Raw genomic sequence first — 18,609 nt, forward strand, 5'->3', positions numbered from 1 at the left:
CGACCATACTGGTCAGACCAATGGTCTATCTATCCCAGTATCCTGTCTTCTGACTATGGCTCGTGACAGATGCTTCAGAAGGAATGAACAGAACAGGGCGATTTTGAGTCGTCCAGTCTCAGGGTTTGTCTACAATTAAAATGCTACAGCGGGACAGCTACCTACCTCCCATCCCCAAGAGGCAGTAGCGAGGTTGAAGGAAGAATTTTTCTGTTGAACTAGAGCTGTCTACATGGGGATGTAGGTCAGCGTAACTACGCCACTTATGGGTATGGATTTTTCACATCCCTGCCCAATGTAGTTAAACGGACATAATTTTCTAACGTAGATCAGACTTCAGCTTCTGACAATTGGAGATTTAGGGACATCTGGAGCATGAGGTTGTGTCCCCTGACCATCTTGGCTATAAGAAAGATGTGGACAAATTGTAGAGTCAGCAAATATGATAAAAGGTTTAGAAAACCTGACCTATGAGGAAAGGTTTAAAAAAAAAAAACTAGGCGTATTTAGTGTTGAAAAAAGAAGTCTGAGGGAGGACCTGATAAGTCTTCAGATATGTCAAAGAGGTGGTGAACATTTGGTCTGCATGTCCACTGAAGGCACAAAACGAAGTAATTGGCTTAATCTGCAACAAGGGAGATTTAGGTTAGCTATTAGGATACAACATCTTAGGCTTGGTCTACACTACCCCCCCTAATTCGAACTAAGGTACGCAACTTCAGCTACGTGAATAACGTAGCTGAAGTTCGAAGTACCTTAGTTCGAATTAGTTCAAACTTACCTTGGTCCACACTCGGCAGGCAGGCTCCCCCGTCGACTCCGCGGTACTCCTCTCGGCGAGCTGGAGTACCGCAGTCGACGGCGAGCACTTCCGGGTTCGACTTATCGCGTCCAGACTAGACGCGATAAGTCGAACCCAGAAGTTCGATTTCCAGCCGTCGAACTTGCGGGTAAGTGTAGCCAAGGCCTAACTATAATGGTAGTTGAGCACTGGAATAGGCTTCCAAGGGAGGTCATGGAATTTCCATCATTGGAGGTTTTTAAGAACAGGGTAGGCAAACACCTGTCAGAGATGATCTAGGTATACTTGGTCTTGCCTCAGTGCAGCAGGCCGGACCAGAGGAACTCTTGAGGTCCCTTCCAGCCCTACATTCTGTGACTTAGTGATTAGCATAGTGCTTTCCCCAAGCCTGTTACACTTACACGTGGCCTGCCTACTTAGTGCCTGGCTCTCAGTTTCCCATTATCACATGTTCCTAAAATTTTATCTTATTAATTCCTGAAAAAAATAATTTGAAAGGACTTGCATCCCCCATTTCTGTATTTAGAAGAGAATGTTGCTCTGAAAAGAGGAGGAACGTCTCCTCTTGGTACATTTGAGCTTGGTGGTGTTTGGTGTTAATGCATATATAGGACAGAATAAGGCTCTCTAGTGTTAACCTATTTAAATAGGTAATTTTTCTATTTTTTTCTATATTAAGCATGTTTAAACGAGTGATGAGTGAACGAGTTCCAGACATCATAAAAATGAGCTGGAACCAGTGCCCCTAGAGCTGAGGCCTAAACTAAAATTCTAGATCTGATCACTTTCAACATTGGGGAAGTTCAGATCCAAACTGCATCATAAAAGCATCCAAATGGAACCCCTGAATTTTGCTCATCATTATTTGCAACCTTTACATGCAGCACCTTTGATATTCTGGAATTTGAATTTGTGCAAATTCTTGTTGGTATCTCAGTGGAGTAGCAGTAACAGTACCTGATCCTCCTCTTGATGTACACCAGGGTACTCAGGAAGAACTTCACTGAAGTCATCTGAGTTGCACTGGTGTGAGATCAGAAGTAAGCCCACAGTATCTTTTATGTTAGACTGTTCCTTTTTGACTGTGCACAGTATATAAATACATATACATACACACACACACACACACACACACTGCTGGTGGCACATTTCTTTTTTGTAATAAAAGGCTGTAGATACCAATCCAAGATTGCAAAGTGATTTGCCATGATTAGGCATCATGTTTTCACTCATACTAATTCATAAGGAGGAGAGTCCCAAATGATCCATTAGTTAATAAAAGAATTCCACCACTTCAATAATTTTAGTTATTTTTTTCTAAAAAGTGGTGTATCAAACTGAAAAACTTATGGTTGGTAGAATTAAACCAGGCTGCAAATGGAGAATTGTTGTAACACCTGTAACAAAAGATTATAGCTATAATACCAGTCTGCTTAGGGATAGATCATGTCTATTTTTCTGTGAAGTACTTGGGAATGCTATAAAACAATAAAAGTGAGGACTATGAGAGTCAGAATTGACTTGCTGAAATGATCGGGTAAGAGAAATGTATGGATTTCAATGGATGATTGTTAATACATCACTAAGTTAGGAACTGGGGTTAGCAAGGTCATGTAATGAATAATTATTTTTTCAAGGCATTATCTGGTTATCCTTTTGGAATCTATGATTTTAGACCAGCATTTCATCTTCTTACATTATCTCCCAGTGGAAAAGTGATCCTTTCCCATTTCTGCTCTGTATTCGGGTGATCTGACACTTCACACCATGGTTGAATTGGTAAGATTGTCTGTCTGACTGTGGGTCTGCTGCTGAGTGAATATCACTTATGCACTATTTTAGGTCTATTTAAGTCTCCGTGTGCCTTGCATTGCTTTCCATTCATTCCATGATCAAATGAGCGTTGTCTAATTCCCTCAGTGTAATTTGGCCTGACCATAAGCACAATAATTTACAAAGAAAAGTCCTTCCCCCATATAAGCAGGTGTTGGGAGAATATCCAGTTGGACCATACTGAATGGTATTGCTGTGCTTTATGTTGGAGTGTTCGTTTTGTGTATGTGTGCTTAAATCCAAATAAATTGTAAATATTCTACCACCATTCAGACCATGATACTGGATTGATATGCAAGCATCCATTTTTAGGGTGGAGGGTATCTTGTCTTGCAGACATTAGTGTGTGGGGCATTTTGACCCCGGATACCTGAGGAAAACCCCCTCCTACAGATTATTCCATGGCAGCTTTAAAATTTCACACAGAGCAAATAGGACTGTTTATTTTTAAGATCTTATCTAAAAGAACTACAAACATTAAACTGCATAAAATTCAACTTCCCTGTCACAGAAGGGTAAAGGTCTGGATTGACCTTGTGAGCAATTATCTTTTACAAACCCAGTTTTTAGGCTGTAAGCCCCTATCCAAGATTATCTTGCCCCTGAATGCCTTGTGATCTTTGGGTACTGCCAGTTACAAGGATTAAAAACGTAAGACCTCACACCTGGTGATGCTGACCAGAATAGCTGTAGTTTCTCCCAGGAATTCTAGTATGAGAGAATGAGGAAAACCTCCATGCTGACAAAACTGATATGATCTGGTCCTGGGTAGCTTACATGTTACTGAAGATGCGGCTCCTGCTTATACAGCATCCTGCAAAGCAGAATTAACTGTTATGCTGATTAATTAAAAAGCAGGTTACGCTAGTGCCCCTGTGACACCTAAAAACATAAAAGAACATAAGAACGGCCATACTGGATCAGATCAAAGGTCCATTTATCCCAGTATCCTGTCTTCCGACAGTGGCCAAAGCCAGGTGCCCCATAGGGAATGAACAGAATAGGTAATCATCAAGTGATTCATCCCCTGTCGCCCATTCCCAGCTTCTGGCAAACAGAGGCTAATCATTGATGGACCTATCCTCCGTGAACTTACCTAGTTCTTTTTTGAACCCAAGGGTATTTTGAACCTGGTGTATTGTGCTTTGCTAGGCCCAACAATACCCAGGAAAAAATTGAAGCAGAATTGCTCCCTGTGCTGCTACTTCTCTGCCTGTTTGGGAAGATGAAAAGATGAAGGTTAAAAACCAAACCAAAACCCAAACCTGCAAAACCCTGTGGGAGCTCATTGATTTGAACCAGTAATGAAAACACTTCATCACTGCCTGGATGAAGTTTAATAACAGAACCCTGTTATTATATCCGGTAATTTCTCTAGGGTCTCCTACCCTTTCCATAAAGGTGATCCACATTAGAACAGGTGGGGCAGACGCAGCTGGAGTATTATGCCGGTGTCAATATCTATAGCCTTTGATTGTTCTGCTTTAAACCATCCCTGCATAATAGGAGATGATTCTGAATGGGGGTGGGGGTGGCTTCGCTTGTCACAATAAGAAGGAACTTAACTCAGTGAGGAGTTCAGCACAATAACCCTCTAATTATGTAACTTCCTTTTATATGGATCCAAGTGCCATTCATTGCCAGTGCCTCAGCGCATAATCTTGTGATCCTTTCAGGGGCCTCGGAACAGGACATCTGTGATGGGAAACACTGGTGCAGAGGTAAATGAGGACAAGCTGCACAAGAACATTGCTTGTTTTTCAGCAACATTGGGAAAACTAAGTTGTCTGCATCACTGATTGCATTCATGGTATGATGTGGGGAGGTCCTGGGGAGTGGATGGTTGTCTGGGGCTCAGTTTTCCCCTTCCACTGAAATCCAGTCCTTCTGCTGGTCTCCCAGTGTGCCCTCATCTGTAGCCCAGCTGCACGCTCCCTGCAGAGCAGGAGTAAGTACTGGGCTGATGCAGCTCTTCCTCCTCACCTGGAGGTGGCATAATTTAGGTGGTGAAATCTCCATCTTTAGAGGTTTTTAAGGTCAGGCTTATCAAAGCCCTGGCTGGGATGATTTAGTTGGTGTTGGTCTTGCTTTGAGCAGGGGGTTGGACTAGATGACCTCCTGAGGTCTCTTCCAACCCTAATCTTCTATGATTCTTTGATAATGTGCACCTCGTCTACCGTAACGCTGTGTGAGGAGATGGGAGATGCTAAGGAGCAGGGCAGAGTAAATGCAGACAGGCTACTCTGGCTGGAAGGGTGGCAGAGGAGGGTAGTGGAGTTAGAAAGGAGAAGAGACGGCTGCAAATAAGTAGTGCTAGATTAAGGCCAAGGCCCTGAGCTCCTTGAGCCATATGAATGTCACAATCTCAGATTTCATTTGAATAAGGGGAATTCTCTAGTCCTCCTGGTTGTGGGGAAAAGCTTTAAAATGTGACTTAAGTGCAAACCGATGCTCTGACATCTGCCTACTCTGCATACAGCCTGATAACTGTGAGATAGGGAAACTGCCCCATTCTTCTCAATGGGGTGTTGGGGAAGTCAATCCAGGCCTTGGTAGGGGGCAGGGGTTGAGTCACTCCTGTAGTGGGAGTTCCACAGGAAAACGTTCTGCTGGTTCCTACTAGTTCATGTTGGTAAGTAGGTTTTGGAACAGAGAATCAGGCTCGTTAGGCAGCAGTTCCTGGAACTGCTGGATTGACTGTTTGCTCCTATGGAGCCATCCTGTAGGGAACAGGAGAAAGGAATTTGCCCACCTCCCATCTGCCACTAGCACCTGCACCATCAGGAACAGAAAACTGTCCAAATCTCTGAATCATGCACACGACCAGTCTGCACTAGAACACCCCTTCATTATTACTTCATTCCCTTTCCCTCACGCTGCTCGTCTCTCTCACCTGTTCTGTCTTTTCTAGTCAGACTGCAAGCTCTTTGGGGCAGGGAACGTCATCTACTGTGTTTGTACAGCCCCTAGCACAATGGGGCCCCAGCTGGTTGAGGCTACCACAATACAACTAATAATGAGATGGGGCAGGAAGGAAGGCTGTTCTAAAGGCCTTTGGTTAGGGGAGGGAGAGAACAATTAAGTGCTGCTGGGGAAGTGGAGAAAAGGGGGAATTAAGTCTTGTTACGCTCATGCCCAACTCAACCCTTGCTGTTTTTTTAGTATAGCTGTTTATAAAGGAGCTAATAAGCTGAGCGCATACAATAAGCAGACTTCATGGTCTTTCCCAGAATGCCCTCTTTGCTGCCCCAGCCCCATTTTGCAGCGCATTGTTTAATTTAGGGCCCAGTCGTCTTGTCTATTCATGAGTGAGGGTTTGCAGGATCAGGACTTTTTAGAATACAAGGTCCTCAGGCAAGGGATATGTCTGTCTGCTTTTGTTCTTTAATTGGTTCCTGTGGTGCTGTGTTAATAATAACCATGTTGCAACACTTACAGTTTAATTATCCATCCAACTAGGGAGAACTCCAGACTTTCAATAAATCCAGCAAAAATAAAAGGCTTATTTCTTAAATAGTATTTGTCTGAGAGTGCCTTTGGATCCTGTACATTATAGAGGAAGGAACCCTAGCAAGTCACCGGGCATAAATAAACCACATGGAAATTTTAGTTGAAGGCTGTCTAACAGCATAAAAAAAAACCCATATCAAAGAAGAAAAAAATAGAAAACATCAAAGACTCCCTAAATACCGTAGACTGGCACAAGAATCTAAGTAAGCCGGAGAGACTAACATGTCACTAAAGAAAACAGCAGGGTGGGTGAATTTAAAGTGATTCTGTAAAAGAGTCTGAACAGCAACATGGGAGCAAATCCTGAGTGCTTTGCTTACACATTGTACTCAGTGGATTGTGTGTGTCTATAAAGTGAGCAGGATCTGGCCAGCTTTCATGACTGTATTCATGGATATTTTATTTAAACAAAAATCAAAAGTCATTTCCGTGCACTGTTGAAACCCAGATATAATTGCTCATGCACGAGACCCATAAAGTGAAACCAACCAGGATATTTTAACTGTCCGGAGTGAAGGGCACGAAGTAAATCGACAGAATAAGTAGCTGGTAGTATGCTTTATTAGTGGTAATATTGTAGGACCAAGTGGCCCCAGTTGTAGGCTCTCGCCATGCTAAGTTCTGCAAACAGAGTTACACATAGCCCCTGCCCTTAACAGCACTTATCTACAGGAAGTTAGTGAAAAGTGTGTTAAAATGTTAACCTCTTTTCAGTGTTGATAATGTGATTAAATCCATGCAAAGAAATTTCTTAGGTTATTTTTGTCTTCACAGTGCTCCTTTAAATATTCCTGGGGAATTTGACTGTATAGTTCCCAATGCCATTTTCTTCTTCTTTTTATTGAAAAAGATGTGGTGCCCTCTTCTAATGGTCTGAACACTGGATTGAGAGCCAGGTGTGCCTCAAAATTGATGCGTGTCCTTGGGCAGGTAAAAGACCAAGATTCTCCAAATCAGATGTCTAAATCCACAGATGGTCACCCAAGTAAAAATGGCCTGATTTTCGTAGCTACTAAGCACTCACCACTCCTACTGACTTCAGTGGGAGCTGTGGGTACACAGCAGCTCTGTCAGCAAGCCGTATGTTTAGATGCCTGCATTGAAGCATCATGTTTTGAAAACTGCTTATGGCCTTAACTCCTCTGACATCCATTTCCCCATTTGCAAAGATAGTATAATGATTGCCCTTGCGATGAGTGTTGTGCTGCTGAATTAGTTCATGTCTGTACAGTGCTTTGAAGGTGACAAGTGCTTTATCAATGCTCAGTATCATTATTATCCAGTGTGTATTGTTTATGTTGTGGGGTCTTTTTTTCTCAAAGATTCTCAAAGGCTGTTGCAAGGGAACAAGACTGCTCGTGACAGCCAATGGTCAGACACTGGATGTCTCACAAAGCAATTTAAAATCAACCCATTGCCCAAACAATAAGGGAAGAACCAATTGGGGGGAGGGGGTGCAAGTGGAGTGTGGTACAAGCCTGCCCTCTTTTCAGCTATGACAGTTAGGACATTATGCAGCTAAATCCCATGCTATTCCACATAACTACATTCCTGGGTGACAAAATACACTTAGAATCTATGACTCCTGCACCGTTTTTACAAGTCCTGGAGAAGGTTACAGGGAACCATGCTGCACTAGCACTGGCAATGAACTAATAGCTCCAGTAGGCCTCTTCTGTCTCTAATTTCTGATGCTGGGAGCCTGAAGCTGAGCTAGGAACTACAGTGCTGCCAGTGATGTTCTATAGGTCATGTGTATTATAATTTATATAATAGCTAAGATTTATGGTCTGCAGATATCAAAGCTCTTTCTAAAGGAGAGTGTCCTTATCCTTATTTTATAGCTATGGAAACGGAGGCATAGGCAAATTAAGTGTCTTGCCCAAGTTCCCCCCCTCATGTCAGTAGCAGATTTAGGAGTAGAACCCATGTGTCCTGCCTCTGAAACCTTTGCCCTACCCTAAGCCCTGTTGTCTTCTGAATTTCTGCTCTCCCCTTCTTGTCCGCGTTCAGAGCAGTGGGGAATGCTTTGTAAAGCATCACCTGTTTAAATGGGAGGTTGCCTCATGTTAATCAGTCAGTAATCTCTCCTGGTGCCATTTATCATAGGAGCCTTTCCTGTGCACACTGAGGAAGGAAAACAGCTCTCAGCACCAATCCCATTAATCTGGAAGATGACAAGACCTTTTCATGTGGACTTGTAACCAGTCAGAATAATGACAGAATCACCTGACTGGTTAGGTGGTTCTCCTACCGCCAGGGCTGGTTATATCCCCTTCATCCTCTGTGTTGTGCTTCTCCTGCATGTGATTTCTGTCATATCTGGAATTTCATAGAGTCTGAATGCAGCAAAATACGGATGGGTGATGTCTTCCCAGTGAAGGGCCATACTGACAACTGGCCACATGTCCTCCTGAATCTAAGGGGCCTTTCAGTAGGACTGAGAGGGAGCATGGCATCTTGCAGCCTGTGCTCTCTGCAGCTTCACCTCTAGGTATTATAAATGAGAATAGCCACAAGTTGGGCTGGATCAACAAAGGGAACATCCATATACCCTACAACTGGTGTCCCTCTCTATTCTTACCCCTTCTGCCCCAATGTTCCACTAATGTACCGTGGTGGGAACAGCTCTGGGAGCTAAAGATTTCAGTGAGTCCATTGCTCTACCCAGAACAAAATCTCTGCTGCACTCCCCCCTCAGCAGCCACAAGCTTGCCCCCTCATCATGCTCACCTGCTGGATAGATTGACTTATTCTGAAATCCGTTCAAAACAGACAGCCATACTGTGCCACTGCATTTTCCCTAACGCGCCCCCAGAGTGCTTTAAAATGGGTGGTAGATGTATGGCCTGGTCAATTTTTAATATCTAATCATAATCTCACATCAGTTGGACTCCAATTCCTGGTCCAATTTAAATAGACTAAGTATTCCACCATCCACAGCTAAATGGCATCACTGCTGCTTTGATGATCATTGTAGGTTTTCAGCTATTTTCATAAGGTCACTGAAATGATGCTTTTTTTTTTTTTTTTTTTTTTTTTTTTTTTACAATGGGCTTTGGGAATCAAGAAGAGAGAAAGTAGATGTGCCATTACTATTATGCTCATTGACCCTGACAGAGCTGGCCTCCCAAAACTCCCATTGTATTAGGCTCGGTACCTCCTAGGATCAGGCCCTGGACTGGGGAGGCAGAATGAGATGGTTGTTGCCTGCTGTGGTAGCTGTGCCTTAACCTTCTGGGTGGAATTGTCACGTCTTTTATTGCCTGGTCCTGGACTTCCTCACCTCTGGGGTTTCCTCCTGTACTAAAGGGCAGTCACATGAAAATCACAGATGGACACATCCCTCGGTCCACTGGTGCTGCTGAGATAGAGAATCGGTTGCGATGTTTGCCTTCCTGCTGTAGCGCAGCATTCTGTCAGTTGTTGGAGCTCTGCCCTAAGGGCCAAATCCTGATCTCAATAGGCCAGGGAAAGGGGACATGCCGTGGCAGTGAGGAGGGAAGCACGGGATGCCACCCTCCCCCCAACCCACAAGGCTGTTCTGCGGGTGTCACTGCTTCCTCAGGGCTGCAATAGCCTCTGCCACTGTTGCAGCCCCACCACCATCCATAGGATTGAAAAATGGAGCCAAATAAGCAGGGATCCATCACGCATGTCCTGGCCTACCATAGTGCAATGTTGTCCTCTGTCATGGCAGAAGGCGCTTCCATGCACCCTCTGCCCAGGCTGTCCTATTCCAATCCCACTGTGCAGTGGAACCAACCAGGCATTCTTTTATTGTGGTGGGCAGGGTAGGATTTTCCCCTGTGTCCATGGTGTTTGCCTCATAGTAGATTCTTCTTGCTTGACCTATAGATAAAAAGTGCTACATAAGAGCTAGGTGGTAGTATTATTACTCTTTACCATTTTCCTTACCAAGCCTGCTTCCTGAAGGACTAGAGTTTTATTTATATGGCCCTTTCTGATCCAAAAGCTTGCTCAAAACCCAGCCAGCTGCTAAATGGTTCTGTTCACATCAAGCCCAACAGTTCCACAATAGTACCTGACAGTTCCAATATCTAAATTTTCAGAACACATGTACACACTGAATCTTTGTGCATTGTTCTCACAGACATTACCAGCTTGATGCATCTAAGGCAGATGTACAACTACTGCAGCATATCCATGGACTGAAATAAAATGGTTTCTTTTTTCATAATGCACACTGCATTTTCCCTTTCACTGCTCCAAGGACTGTGCCAATTATTAACAATTACGCCGACAAGGAAAATCTTGATCTCCTTCCATTTTACCTAAAATATTCCGATGGGCTCAGGATGGTGACACTCTCTTCTGATCACGCTTCTGACCTTTTCCCCCCTTGATTTATTTGGTGGTGGTTCTCTTAGCACCATGTCTCATCCACTCACACCTGGCCACAGCTTCCTTGCTTTAGTTAGCGCCCTTCACCATGGGTTCAAAGCTCAAAAGTGGCCTCAAACATGAGTGGCATGAACGCTACCCATGGAGTGGGAGGGAAATACAGAGAAGGGAATCTAAACTCTAACTTGTCTTATTGGCTAGTTACAGCAAACTATGGGTCCAAATTCTGGCTTTAGATTTGTACACAATTCCCCCTGAAATCCAGAGTTGTCCTAGCTCACATTCAATTCCCATGCCTCTTTACTGAAACTGCCAGCAAAGATACATACAAGTTTGGACAACTGTTTTTGTTATGCAGGCACCTGTGCATAGGACACTAGACTAAGGCCTTGTCTACACTTACCAGGGGTTCGACGTGCAGCGATCAACGCATCCTGTCGACTCCTGTACTCTACCTGAATGAGAAGCGCAAGGGGAGTTGATGGGAGAGTGTCTTCAGTTGACATCGCAGTAAGTAGATCTAAGTACATCGGCTTCAGCTACGTTATTCACATAGCTGAAGTTGCGTAACTTAGATTGTTCTCCTCCCATAGTGTGGACAAGGCCTTAGACTAGGAATTTACTGTTTTTCATAGGTCACTGGCCCTTCTCTGGGGCTAAATCAACTGGCCTGGATTTGAACCTTAAGCCTAGGCTTCATCTCTCTTTGCCAGTCCTGTGAACCACCAAATCTTTCCCCCCAGGTTTTAAGCTACCGAAGACTCCTTTTTGCAACCTTCACAGCTAAAACTGTGATGCACGTGTAATTTCTTTGCCACATAGACTTGTGAATTGTCCTCTACCTTGTTAACCTTCAGCATCAAGGTGCCATCTTTTCAGGACCTTGGGACTTGATTTTTTTTCTCCCCCTTTTCCTTTTTGTTCAGGTTTTCTCCATGTGACTTTACCATGCAAGTTTGCAGTGTTGTTATATATAGTGTTGAGATATTACTTCACTCACCTTGTCTTTCTCTTTACCGTGCAAAGCATCCTATGTGCTTTGGATTGTCCATTTAGTTGCAATATTTGATTTCCATGCTAAGGGCTTGACATGAAAAAGTCCACATTTACTGGAGCGGAAGAAGCTCCGGGGCCCCCAGAGCGAGTGAAGGAGCCCGCTCCAGGGGCCCCGAAAAACTCTCGTGGGGGCCCCTGTGGGGGCCGGGGCAAATTGCCCCACTTCCCCCCCCGGGCAGCCCTGGGCTGCCACTTACTGAGTGCCCCACATTTCCAAAGAGGTCCCTGTGGCATCCACCTGTTCTCCCTCCTTCAGGGCCCCTTCTGAGCTCTACTCAGTCTCTCGTATGAGTGGACCCATTCTATCTCTTAGAACTGGAACGGACCCCGAAGAGTCATCGAGTCCAGCCCCCTGCCTTCACTAGCAGGACCAATTTTGCCCCAGATCCCTAAGTGGCCCCCTCAAGGATTGAACTCTCAACCCTGGGTTTAGCAGGCCAATGCTCAAACCACTGAGCTATCCCTCTCCACTTGCAGCTGGTTTGACGACCACCAACTGTCCTGTATCGTCCTTAATATCTCAAAAATCAAGTGCAGCAAGGCAATCCAAGAGTTCACACTTATCTCTGGCTCTTCTGCCACCCACATGGAGCTCTTTTTCTGCTAGCACCTGTTCTTCACAGGGTCACCACTCCTAGCCATTTCTAACTGGCGCTCTGCCTTCTAGCTCCGGCTTCCTTCTCTTCCCAGCATCTCCCCTATGCTCAGGAAGAAAGCAGTTTATATACTGCTTTCCACCAGAGAGCTCTCTGGATTGGCTGGAAGAGAAGGGAGTACTGCCTCCATCCTACACTACAGGGCTTCTGGTTCCAGGCTCTTAAAAGGATAGTGTCCTGGGTTTTTTCCCCCTCCGTCCAACTACTAATTCCCCAACACCACTTTCTCTCTTCTGCTACAAGGCCATTTCCTTGGCCTTTGTTCGTTCTAGCTTCTTGGAACAGGATCTTCTGGCCCCATCTACTCTTAAAGGGCCAGTGTACTCCATTACATGCAGTGTGGAACAGTGCTGATCAATCTGATTACACCCGTGCATTCACTGGTTCAGCACAGGTAGGGAGTGTTCTCTTCCTGCCTCCCCCCTCAACTTCACCTTCTGCTTGAGAATATTAGTTTGAAAGCCCTGGAGGTAGTTTGTGCAGTTAGATGGAACCCTAGCCTTGTCTAAAAGACTGCTACACTCATTTGGTGTTCCAGTCCATGGGATATTAACTCCTTTCAGTGGATTTCAAGACTTTATTGTGCCTCCAGGTAAATCTGCATCTCCATCTCCAATAGAAGCCAATATTTACTCTCACTTCTTATAGTTACAGCTGCAGGAATTGGAGTCCCATAGTACCAAAAAGTGATCTACCTACATTCACAGAGCAGCCCAGATGATGGTTTGTAATAAGAAGACCGAAGGAACCATACTCCCTGCTCCTTGCTCTAACCACTAGTTCATTCCTGCTTCTCTGGAATATAATTTCTAGAAGGAACTACTGCACTAACATGTAATTCTTAGGGTAGAACTGTTCCACATCAGATCCTCCTCCAGCTGAACATGGCCAACAAGTTGCTTATCATTTCAGCAGATGTTTCTCTGTTTTTCCTTTTAAAGGTCAATGGAAGTTATTAAGAGATTCTCCCCACCTCTCCTGGGAGTGTATGTTAGCACAGCTGAAACCCAGAAGCTCAAGTAGGCTTTGAAATGCAATTTTATGCTCCTGAGACCCCACATTAAGCTGTCTTTGCTCACCTTATTTGCATTGGATTCTGGCAATGAGATGGGAGCTCTCTACTAAGTGAGACAAAGGAACAACTGGGATGGTTCGTAGGAGCCTCCACCTAATGAGAGCAGTAATGTATTCTGTGCCTATCAGGAATATATAAACAGGACTGGAGGGCCACCAGGTAACCTTTTGTCATGTGTTAAGAGGGCTTGAATCCTAGGTTCATGCTCAAATCAGTTTGTTTTAGCTTGTTAATGTCAAGGGAGCTTGAACGTCCCTGCAGTGTAATGCTGCATCTGTGTAACAAGGATTCTAAATGCTACATCCGAAAGATTCTCTGATTGTCATCTGCAGCCCCAGAGGGGACCATGCAGACATCTGAGAGGATTCTAAATAACACCTGGACTTGTCCTGCAGTGTGTGCATTGATTGGGGTGGGTGGGTCTGTTGGCTTTTAATAAAACCAGCAGCCACAGGTCAGAAAATAAGAAAAAGTCTTATCATGAGGTACCACTGATCCAGTGAACTATTTTAATAGTAGACACCCCTTCAAAAGATATAGGGCTGACCTGCTTTAGAGTCCTTCTATGGGGCCACGTCAAACCATAAGATTTTATTTCACATACTGGCTCTTTAGCTAGTGCTGTTATAAAAATATTCTTTGGTATGGGGGGAGGGGAGATGGGGATGTTATATACTTTCATCTAGTATCCAAGATTACAGAGAGAGCAAAACCAATTTATTATGAGAAAAATAAATGAGACAGACACTGACAATACAAGAAACTAATTGGCCTCTCTGCAAGAAAATGGAACGAGAGAAAGCAATTCCAGTAGCACTGCAGAAATGACACCTGTCTTGTCAGTTCTGTTTGCCTGTATGTCAGAGGCTTTGCATGCTTTTCCTTTTGCATTGAAGCAAAACATACAAGGAAATGCCACAAACATCTGAAGTCTCTTGTCCAGGCTATACGGGAACCTGCTCTGGTTGGTTTTGAAAGGTGCGTCGGGTGACCAGGGGTGGAGGGTGGGATCTGTTTTCTTGGAATAAGGCAAAAGCTAGATTTTATTGTTACATCTATTGTGCTAGATGGTCTGTTTTTAACGTGGGCTGTCTGACAGCTGCTGGCTACAGGCAGCTTATTTTATTATCTAATGCTGTAATTGATAATGTTGTAACTGATGCAATCACTCTCATTAGTTGGTAATATCATTGCTTGTAGTGGTCTCACAGGGGAAGGGTAGATGCATTGGTTTGGTATTCCTACCCCCAAAAAAGTTTGGGGTTTCCCATCCCCCCTTGTTTTGAAGTTTGCAATTCTCTGGTAGTTGCCTCTTGATGTTTTCCTTAGATACCAAATCTCATTTGTCACAGATGCATCATTCTGGGTTGTATCTCTGTTTGTATTATGTTAAGGAATGTGGAAGGATGTATCCCATCACTGCTGCTATAGAAACATGAATTTTGATTCTAGAGTCTAGAACTGAGACCTGACTTTGGACATCATGTCAAGAAGGGTGGTTTGAAAGCGTTTGCATGCTGGAAATTCCCATAAGTGAGTTATTGATTAGCTCTCCCTTTCTTAAGGTCACTACGTAACTAAGTGCTCTTATCCTATCAATGCAAAACTCGCACAAATTATCTTATGGAATCTACATTCCTGCTACTTTTAAGGTTTTTTACATTGTCATTTATGACATTAATAATAATACATTGCATTATCATCATGCTTTTCATTCTAAAATATTTTATATCAGACCTGACTCTTACCCACCTGAATAGCACTACTCACCAGGGGTGGCTCCAGGCACCAGCGCAGCAAACGTGTGCCTGGGGCGGCCGGGTCGCTGTGAGGGCGACAGACAGGCAGTCTTCGGTGGCACACCTGTGGGAGGTCCACCAGTCCCGCAGCAATTAGGTGGCGGGTACGGCGAAGGTGTGGGACCGGCAGATCACCCGCTGAAGGCCGCCTGATTGCTGTGCTTGGTGCGGCAAAAAACATAGAGCCGTCCCTGCTACTCACATGAGTAAGTCTGCAGTATCAGTCTCTTATTTAGGATCTTTTCTCATGTTGAGTAGTACCTTAGTCCATGATTGATTCTACTGAATTCAGTGACACTACTTCTGAAGTAAGGTATTGTTCAATTTAAGTAAAAGTTTCAGAATCTGGCCAATAGTATATATCATTTTTGTCAGTTTAGGGAATATTTCACCCACCACTAAAATACATCCATTCTGAGGTGAAACATGGCAGCTGTTTAAGGGCACACAGCAAGACTGCACTATCTGTCTAGGTATTTTTATGAGCCGCATTGCTGTAATAGCTGAACACCTACACAACAGTCTGTGACAGGAAAAGAGGAATACCTTATCCATTTGAAACTGAAAGGGAGGATTTAGATTTGGGTTACCTGAATTTAACTGGGCTAGGACATCTAGATTAAGACTCTTGATTTATAAAAATGGTGCCAGGGGATCCTAAAAGACCTGATGTTTGGCTTCAATAAAAATTAGTAATAAAGATTTCTCAAATACGCAAGACCATTCTTGATTTACTCAGGGTTGGGACTAATCAGGGCCGGCGCAACCCATTAGGCGACCTAGGCGGTCGCCTAGGGCGCTACAATTTGGGGGGCGGTGACCGCAGCAGTATTGCGGCGGTGGGACCTTCTGCCGCCCTTGTGAGGGGCGGCATTTCAGGGCGGGACCTTCCGCCGCCTAGGGCGGCAGAAAAGCTGGCGGCGCTCCTGGGACTAATCACTGAGGAACTTGTGAGGAGAGAGAAATTCTGCAGTACAGTTACTAAACTGAACTTTCTCAAACAGAATATTAGAAAGGAAAATGCTAATTATTCTGTAGGTATTGCAAAAGAAATGCACAGCTACACGACAAGTGCTTTTGTACTTAGTTTAATGGTGGAAAGTACTTTAGAAGAATCAAAGCAGTTTTCGGAAGGTCTATTTTGGGAAATCTAATTATTTGAAATTAAATCCGTGATGCTAATATTTCAAAGATCAGCTAAACATGCTTCTGAAATTTACATCAGTACAATGGATTTAAAGCTAACAACTTATTATTTTTCCACGTTTAACGGAGGAAATTCTAGAGCTTCTTGAACCATCATTTCTCCGGGTAAATTGTCTGAAGAGTCAGTCACCATACCATGTTATATAGGCAGAAAGGGGGAGTGCATATGTAACCCACATGCCTATTAGGGAGATGTCTCTTTAAGAGACCCATTGTGGGGAGGTAGGAGTGAGTTGTGTCTGGGTCATTGTTGCTAGGCAGATTAAGCACTCCACATCCAGAAGCTTCTGGAATTGGGTGTGGTAGTTTTGGGTCTGCTCCAGTAGGGCGGCCAGTACATCCCTCGGCCCGTGCCGCTTCCTGCAGCCCCCATTGGCCTGGAACGGCAAACCGCAGCCAGTGGGAGCCGCGATCGGCTAAACCTGCGGACGCGGCAGGTAAACAAACTGGCCCGGCCCGCCAGGGGCTTTCCCTGAACAAGCGGCGGCCCTACTTTGAGCACCACTGCCGTAGGGTTTCAGGGGTGGGGGTGGTGGGTTTTTTTGTGCTTTTATTATGTTTTCTTGATTGAGGATTTTTTAAAGGGCTAGATGAGCTTCATGCAACACACTGGCAGGGAAAACTTCTTGGCTCTGTCAGAGTAGCCTCATAAGGCTTCATTAATAGAGGCCTTGTGAGCAGCAATGTGATGATTAGCAGGCTGTTAGGCCCCATCGATTTAAATCCCATCACTGACCTTGATCCTGATGCAGGGGGGGAGGGGGGAGACGAGACTGTTGGTTGGGTTCATTATTTTATTATTGACTATTTTCTCTGAACTTTTTTCCAATTGTTGTTATACCAAAATATGAAATAGGAAGATAAAACAGAGGTATGTAGGAAAAAGAAAATATCAGAACAGCTTAAGTAGGTATCGGACACATTCTAGCCATTCACTAACATTGGGGTAAGCAGTGTGACGTCAGGGAAGGCCTTCTGATAAGTCTGCGTAAGATGAGCAACTGTTCAGGTGGTGTGCAGGACCTCCAGCTGCACTGCGACTACACAGAGGGCCTGAGTCCCCAGGTGTGTCATTCACTGCACACCTGGCCACTTCTCATCTGAAATGGTTGAGCTTGCTCCAGAGAGAGCACGGCAGTTTGAAGCCAGGCAGTCTCTCATCAGGCTGCGTGATGAGGAAGGCATTTTTCACAGAGGGTGCAGCTTGTTCCTATTCTGTTCCGCACAACGTGGCAGCATCCGCAGTAGAGCTGGTCCGTAACATAGCCCAGATTGGTCTTTTGCTGATGAGTTCTATATCTCTGAAAAGTGGGAATTGTGGTATCTTTTGGATTTTGTCAGGGAGGTTCTTTGCTGCCCTTTAACACCTGATGTTCGGAGGCAGGATATTGGAGAGGGCTGGTAGCCATTTGTTGTTTGTTGGTTTCATAGTCCTTGTTATTATTCTCCTAATTTGATTCAATTATAATCAACGAGTTTTGTGTGGGAAGAATTTAACACAATATTCTCCAGCTGAGTAGCAGAGAGCTAGCACCCAGCTGTGCAGTATTTGTACATTAGCTCCCCAAGTTGAGCCCGCAAGCTTATTTAGGTGTCTGTTTCTGCTCTTAATCATCTGAGCTAACTTCCTGAGGTAGGTAAATGTGTGAGTTAGAGTTACTCCTAGATATACCGGCTTTGGATCATGTACTAGTCATTCTCCATTCAAGAAGATGTTGAACTCTTGCGAAGCGTTGGTGTGGTTGAGATGGAAGCATTACGACACTGTCTTTGGCACATTGAGCTTAAGTCTCTACTTCTTGCAATAGCCACTGATGGCTGCCATGTCTTGGTTCAGGTTGTCCTCAGTCTTTTTTGAAGTCTCTGCCTCTTGAAACAAGGGAGGTGTCATCTTCATACTTGAATGGCCTTGAGATTTTTGAGGGCAGATTCAACAGCTGAAAGATCATGTGGGGGAGCCCATTAGCAGGGTACCCTACCACTGCTGACATTATGCATGAGTGGGGTGTCAGTCAGGTCACCCACAGGGATGACGGGGCAACCAAGAGCCCTGACTTCTGTTATCCCAACTCAGTCCCAGTTCTGGATTTTCCTCCCTCCCTGGGCAGAGTCCTGTTCCCCTTGCCCTATTTTAAGCACGTAAGTGTGAATGGAAGGCAGGGACCAGATGTAGTGTGAGTGCATGATGGTAAGCAATGTCTCTCGTTTTGTGTCTAGCTAACAAACACCAAGGCAGGGAATGGGGTTGGGGGGAGGTGTTCCTCTCAAAAAACCCTTCCCTCAGCTAAGGGTATGGCTACACTATGC

At 44.5% G+C, this 18,609-nt stretch overlaps 1 protein-coding gene across 4 annotated transcripts in view; it reads left to right on the plus strand.

The window, feature by feature from the left end:
• The window catches only part of MAPK4 (mitogen-activated protein kinase 4), a 147,295-nt gene that overhangs the window by 44,152 nt on the left and 84,534 nt on the right, over positions 1–18,609 (plus strand). The window lies entirely within an intron of this gene.

Source organism: Chrysemys picta, chromosome 6, assembly GCF_011386835.1.
Source record: "Chrysemys picta bellii isolate R12L10 chromosome 6, ASM1138683v2, whole genome shotgun sequence".
Classification (NCBI taxonomy): domain Eukaryota; kingdom Metazoa; phylum Chordata; order Testudines; family Emydidae; genus Chrysemys; species Chrysemys picta.